General features: G+C 36.2%; 1 non-coding gene across 1 annotated transcript; it reads left to right on the forward strand.

The window, feature by feature from the left end:
- Positions 1-7178: 7178 nt before the first annotated feature.
- Positions 7179-7310, forward strand: LOC138842955 (small nucleolar RNA SNORA63). The gene has a single exon (XR_011385720.1). It is a non-coding gene; the product is annotated as a small nucleolar RNA SNORA63 (small nucleolar RNA).
- Positions 7311-7728: the final 418 nt, after the last annotated feature.

Genomic DNA, 7728 nt, shown 5'->3' on the forward strand with positions numbered 1-7728 from the left:
TCCGCTCCAGGGTATTGATTCTTAGGGGATGACAGCTCTGATATTATTTATTTACTGAATGTATTTATTTATTTATTGACTTATTTATTTATTATTGTATCCTATTTTTATAAGACATACTTTTCACATAGCAGGTGTTCACTTTTACATTGTATTAAGATTGGAAATCAGGCTCACATTTCCATTTCAAGAAATATTGCGCTTATTATCTATTAAATTTTTAAAATATGTACATTTATCATAATAAAGTCTACTTCTTTACTATTTTTTGCTGTTTAAATGCCTTATTTTTACCTATAGACCTTTTATTAAGATGTGCGTTAAATAAAAGTGTTTTTTTCTACCCTATATTGAGACACTGGCTTTCTGAACCAAGTTGAAGAATGGACAGTAATACTATTTACTTTATTATTCCACTCACATGACATGTGTAAAGAGAAAAATAACAGTATCAGATTTTGGAATTGCTTTGAAAAAATACACAGTCCCTGCTGCCTTGAAACAACATCATATATATGAGAAAAGAAACATAAACACTGTACTAATTTGCCTTAATTGAAACAGTATAAAAAGGAGTAAAGCACAGAGATGTTTTCATACTGGAAGCTTTGGTACAGCTGATACTACAAAGGACAAAAGGGGGTAGATCTCTTTTTTAAAGGTACCTGGGAGAATTAAGTACAGAAGTTATGTTGGCTGTTGGGTACATGGTCCTAGAATGAACAACAAATGCCATGGGTGAAGGAAATAATTTGAGATTCCTTATTGCACGTCTAATAACGAGGACATTGGGATGGATTTTGTGAGTTACAAATGGAGAAGACCCTCAATATATAAAGGGAGAACAGGGAAGCAAAATGTGCAAAGGTTACTGAAATGAGTGGCCAGTGAAGAAAGAAGGGCAAATAGGTAAGAACAGTGTTCAAAAGACAGAATCGCGTTCAGGGGAAGTCAGAGTGAATTGTCCCCATACACCTAAAATCATCTGTCTGTAGTGGCTTTAACAGATCTGGTTTAATGGAGTTACGGTACAGGAAAACATATGAGGATAGATCGAAGAGGAAACACAAGCAAGAGAACTAGAACCGTGAGCACATAAAATTATTTGGGGAAGCTTGTTAGTTGAGTGGCAGAATTTAATAATACAGGACCTAGAGGAGACTGTGGGTTCATGTTGTTCCTGATTTCACTGAATATTTTCTGGGAATTATTTCTAGACAATGGATGTTTTGGCACAAGATTTAGAAACAGTTTAAATATTTGATGTAAGCAATTGATTTGTTAAAAATGTTCAGTGTTTGGATAAATATTACTTTGTAGTAAGCACAATGGTAATTCATTTGGTCACTAATGTCAATTAACTTCTCAGCCAAATTTTGAAAAATTTCTCTAGTTTATGTTGATCATTTACCTGGTGATTTCTAAATTTCTAGACTTTGACATGTACATTTTCTGAAAACTGTAGGCATATACTCCTGATGGATACTTGTTTTCAACCTCACCTCTATAGAAAGGGCTGGGGCTAGGTGGTTTCTTTTTATTAATACAAAATGTCTAGAGCAGAATAGCCATGCCTCTCAGTAATCTTATTTCTCTTTTTATTTGATGTATCTTTAACTCTTGTGTGAATCTGTTTTTACATTCACCTCTGTATCCCATAAAAATCATAGAATCTATGAGATGATCTAAATACCTGTCTGTTAGGAAATCTTCCTATAATCTGTTATTAAATTTTGTTTTTTTTTTTCTTTTCATCACTATTCTTTACCATAAATCAAATTACTGCTGATTATCATCAAAGTACTTTTCTTTGTTAATATGATAGTACAGTTTCCTTTTTGCTAAACTTTTTTTCCTTACTGTTGACAGTGTAATCTTTGCATTTCTAAGGCTACAAATTCCATTTCCATTTCTCATTTGCAATATGATTTGTTATATTATTTATTAATCATCTTCATATTGCACTACAATGGACTTTTGTTTTTGTTTCAAGACACTCATACACACTTATCTGTATATTCCTTAGTGGCTAATTATAATGTATATTAAAGAATAAGACACATAATAAAAATAAACAAAATCCAGATAAAAAATCTTTCTACTAACAACTAGAACAAAGAACACATTATTAATGAAAAGTAATAAATTTTAACTATAAATTTGTGTTGTACAAGATGTGCAACTGTAGTCACCATTATAAGAAAGAACTGGGATAGGGAGCTTCTGGAGTCCGTGAATTTAAATTTTAAAAGAATGAACAGAAGCAGGCATTTAGCCCAGCTGTTAAGATGCCAGCTGGGATGCCCACATCCCACATTGGAGTACCTGGGTTTGATGTTAGGGAGTACAGTCTCAGGTTTCTGATTCCAGTTTCCTGCTGACACAAATCCCGTGAGATAGCAGTGATGAGTTAAGACCCAGGAGAGATCATCTCTCTCTCTCTCTCTCTCTCTCTCTCTCTCTCTCTTCATCTCCATTTCCAGCTCCAGCTCCAGCTCCAGCTCCAGCTCCATCTCAAATTAATTATTTTTTAAACATTAACAGAAATCATAATATGAAACATAGGATGCATCCTTGGCTCCAATATAGGATTTTGCATTAATCATTCTATCTGTTTGTATATATGATCCTAGGTAACACACCAACTCACCTGACCTCTGTAATGTTTGGTTCCCCAAGTGTAAACTACTGTTGAAAAGTTATAGGGCTGTTATATTAAACCAAAGTACATGTTTTATAAAATCTTGTAATGTACCTTCAAATGAATGAACTATCTTTATTCAAGAGGCAGAGAGGCAGACACACAGACAGAGTGACCGAGAAAGCCCAACACTGATGCTGAAGAGGTACTTCCAGAGAATCCGCTCTACCTGGAGGAGAAGAAACACAATGACTGTGCCTGGGAGATTGTTAGAACAGAAATCATGAGAGCCTTCTCTTCAACAGGAGACTTGCAAGAGTGATTAAGAAGCAAGGAAGGAGACCTGGATTCATCAGCAGTTGATTCTCATTGACTGTCTGCCACATCCCACTTGCAAATGTGTCTTTCAATATTTCCACAGTCTCTTATTTCGTTTTTAGTTGTTGAATTTTTGAGTTAATTCTATAAATATTTTATCAGTATTTTAAGGAAATCCGTGTTTAAAATATTCAGTCTTTAAGAGATGACAGCCCTGAACTTATTTGTGTCTGTTTATTTATCTATTTATTGTTGCATGTTGTCATGTTTATATTATTTGAATATTTCAGAGCAGATATTCACTTTCAATTATGTTAAAATTTATTAAACATTTATATTTTATTAAATTGTAAGTTGCTTTATTTAATACATTGATATGAATGAAAATTTCTGAAATTTTTTCTTCAAGAGACAAATTTCAAACCCTGGTATTTTAAACCAACAGATTATTTATTTTCTTATTCATTCATTGCATTTGTATGATATCTATAAGTTGATGATGAAAGTGACAGTATGTGGATTTGCCATCCGTAAATGCAGGTGAATGAAGCAAACACAGTTTTGGCTGAACTGAAATGGTCAGACTTAATGGGAAAGAAGCAAAAGATATTATAGAATTTACTTACATGAAATGTTACAGAAGGAAAATTGAAAATGCTAAATTATTCCATACATTTTAGATCCAAATAGTGTTGGGGGGGTCAAAAGCTAGTAGATATATAGGAGGGCTTTCTAGCACACCATAGCAAGCATTCCCAGAGACAGAGTGTGGGGCTGGAAGGAAGACAGTCTGATCTCTCTGTGGCTACATTTTTGGGAGTTGCCTAAAGTGATGCAGAGGGATACTGTCCAGGTCTTCACACGGTTGAAACGTTTTTCAATAAGGAGTTACACAAACAACTATTGTTGAATGAGGGAATGCCCCTGTCACAGTGATGTAACTAAAAGGAAAGACAAAGCAGGACCCATCGTACTCGGGGAACTACTAGAAGATTTTCAAGGGAAGGCCACCACCTACTGGCAAAGACAGACAGTGCCAAGTTTGGCAAGAAGGTCCATTCTGTTGTTGCAGAAGGCTGTCTCCTTCCGCTGGTGTGTTCCACACAGGAAAAAAAAAAAAAAGCGCTTTCCTGGAAGGAACTGAGATAACTATGGAAATAATTTTTTTTTTTTATCTTTTTGTTTCTTTGAGAAGAGAAGTAACCCAGTTTCACAGACATGTCTGCAATGGACAGCAGGATGAGGGGAGAAAGGGTCTCTTGCCTCTAGCCTTCCAGAGCCTTCTGAGCAATCACTGACTTTAGGACCTGTGGGGCACATGGAGGCAGGAGAATATGCACACTTGATGTGAAACTTCATGGGAAACCAGGAAAACCTTCCTGTTTGAGGGCATGCTAACTCTTCCTAAAGAGTACGTTGCATCCCTAGCCATCAGGGAAACGCAATTCAAAACCACAATGAGATATCACCTCACCCCTGTAAGAATGGCTAAAATCCAAAACACAGAGAGTGGCAGATGCTGACAAGGATGTGGACAAAGAGGAACACTTTCACATTGTTGGTGGGAATATGAATTAGTGCCCCCACTGTGGAAAACAGTGTGGCAAGTTCTTTACAAACTAGAAATAGACTTGCCAAACGATCCACCAATCCCACTACTAGGTATATACCCAAAAGACTTGAACACAGTGTGTCAAAGAGATACCTGCACCACACCATATTCATAGCAGCACTGTTCACAATAGCCAAAATTTGGAACCAACCAAGGTGTCCATTATTAGATGAATAGATACATATACAAGTATGTGTATATCAGTATTGGTGCAAATATAACAATTAAAGTGTAAAATTAAATTTTGTTTTCTTCAACAATATAATAAAGCAGATATATTAATTTTAAGAAGCTCAGGTATTACCTTGCACTCCAAGGGCCTGGATGGGTCTGGGGAGCTGGGCTGGTGCCCTAGAGCCATCAGTGCAGCATGCTCCCTGGCTTCAGCCTGAATGACAGCAAGTGGAGCTCCTGATAATCTTAACAGGCTTCTTTGGAATTTCAATTAACAAGATAAGAAATAGGTTTTTGTGTGTCTTTCCTATGTTTTTTTAAAAAGCCATCATTGCCAGCTTCATGATTAATTGTCATCACTGCTATTTTAGGAGCTTGTTAGTCACTACCCACAGAAGTGGCCAATGTTTTGCATTTGTTATTTATATGGGTTTATTTTCTGTGTCTTGTGGAGCTTCTCTCTGGGTTCTAAGTTTTAAAACTGAATATAACCCAAATATTGTTATAGATGAGATGGAATTACATTTTTCTTTTTTGTCTTGTTATTTTTTGTCTATATAAACAGAACAGATGTCATGTACTTCAAATATATAATTTTAAGTCCATAATGATACTTCCAGCCCTCCCCCCCTCCTCCTTCCTTCCTTTCTTTTCCTTTCTTTCAATTTTCACAATAACATACTTTCAATTTGCTGTATAGTCACAGGCTTAGATCATCCACTAAATAAAGAATTAAACAAGTAGTAAGTAAAAGGACCATTGTTGTCCATGAGTGTAGACTATGGCCATAAACAATTATCAAATTTGAAGATGCTAATTTTACTCATACACATTACACTTTTTGTACTCTTTGTATTAGCTACTAGACATCGAAGAAAACATATTTCTCCTTTTGAGTCTGACTTATTTTTCTAAGCATAATGGTCTCAAGTTGCATCCATTGCATTGCAAAAGACAAGATTGTATTGTTTTGTATGATGAGTAGTATTCCATCATGGTTATACACCACATTTTCTTTATTCAGTCATCAGATGATAGACATCTGAGTTGCTGTAAGCATGGGGGTATGGATAACTCTTTCAAATGCAAATTTCATTTCCTTGGTTTATCTCCAGGAGTGAGATAGCTGGGTCATATGATGGACAAATTTTCCGATTCTTGAGGAGTCTCCATACTATTTTCCATTTCGGTTGCACTTGTTTACATTTCCACCAACAGTATACTTTTTTGTTTACATCCTCATTAGCTGTGGTGGAATGAGAAGGCCATGCCAAGATGGCTGCTGGCAAGTGAGCATCAGTTACTCAGGAATGGCTTTGAAACCCATATGGCAAACAGAGTCTGCCTGGCAACAGACTGTGATTGGATGGTTTTGGAAACTGCCTGGCAACAGGTTGTGACTGGTTGGGGCACAGACCGCCCCTTGACCAGATTGGCTGGTCTTGGCTATATAACTTGTTGTACTAACTGAAATAAATGAGCCTGTGGGCTGCTTGCCTCAAGCCCGCTTTCACCCGGCTCCCATGGTCTGTGTGGTGACTCCGTGCCTCTTGCCCCCACCATGCTCCTCCTCTCAGAAACGAATCCACTGCAACATTGTTGAGAAATCAACTGCAACAATCAGCATTTGTTATTTTTTGATTTTTGGATGATGGCAGTTCTAACTGGGGTGAGGTGAAGCCTCATTATTGTTTTGATGTGCATTTCCCTGATGGTTAGTGATCCTGAGCATTTTTTGTATGTCTGTTGACCATTTGCATTCCATACTTTGAGAAATGTCCATATTCTTTGCCCATTTCTTAACTGGAATGTTTGTTTTGTTGTTGAATTTTGTGAGCTCCTTGTGTATTTTAGATATTAATCCTTTATCAGATGAATAATCTGCAAATATTTCCTCCCATTCTATCAGTTGCCTCTTCATTTTGTTGAGTGTTTCCCTGGCTGTGCAGAAGATTAAAAGCTTGATGTATCCCATTTGTCTATTTTTGTTTTTATTGCTTGTGCTTCTGGGGTTTAATTCAAGAAGTCTTTGCATATGCCAATGTCTATCAGTATTTCCCCTGTGTTTTCCAACATAATTTAATGGCATCAGGTCTTAGATTTAGATCCCTGATCAACTGTGAGTTGATTTTTTAATAAGGTGTAAGGTAGGGGTCTTATTTCATACTTCTGCATGTAGATTTCCAATTTTCCCCATGCCAATTGTTAAGGAGAATGTCTTTTCTTCAGAGAGCTATTGTTAATGCATTTGTCAGAGATTAGCTGATTGTAGATACGTGGATTAATTTCTGGGGTTTCTAATCTGTTTCATGGGTCCACGTGTCCATTTTTGTGCCAGTACCAAGCTGTTTTTATTATAACTGCTCTGCAATATGTCTTGAAACCTGGTATTGTGATGCCTTTGGGTTTGTTTTTCAATTGTTTAAGATTTCAAAGCATGATCCAGACTACAATATAGCTTTTAAGTGCTGTGTTGTCATTCCCCCTGCTCAAAATAAGGTTGTTTCTTCACTATACCTGCCTACTATATTTCTGTAGCAGTCAGAGATGCTTGGCCTCATACAAAAGAAAAAAGAAAACACATGTTTAAGTATTCTTTAGCTATTCAGTGTCTCTTGTGTTTCTATATGAATTTTAGAGTCATTTTCTCTAGATGTGAGAAGAATGTCCTTGCTATTTTGATTGGGTCTTCAATGAATCTGTAAATTGTTTTGAGTAGTATGGACATTTTGATACTATTAATTCTTCCAATCCATTAACATGGAAGCTTTTTCCATTTTTTGCTGTCTTCTTTCTTTCTTTCCTTAATGTCTTGTAATTTCATGTCCTTGGTTAAATTTATCCAAGGTATTTAGTTATTTTGTAGGTATTGTGAATGAAGCTGATCTTACAAGTTCTTTCTCAGCCAGGGCAGTTTCTGTGTGTGGAATCTCGGGAGAGCTTTCTTTGATAGTCACAGTGAGAAACTATCGGGATTCATGGG

The sequence above is a fragment of the Oryctolagus cuniculus genome, chromosome 1 (assembly GCF_051225735.1).
Source record: "Oryctolagus cuniculus isolate XC-2025 breed Fujian yellow rabbit chromosome 1, ASM5122573v1, whole genome shotgun sequence".
In the NCBI taxonomy this organism is placed as follows: domain Eukaryota; kingdom Metazoa; phylum Chordata; class Mammalia; order Lagomorpha; family Leporidae; genus Oryctolagus; species Oryctolagus cuniculus.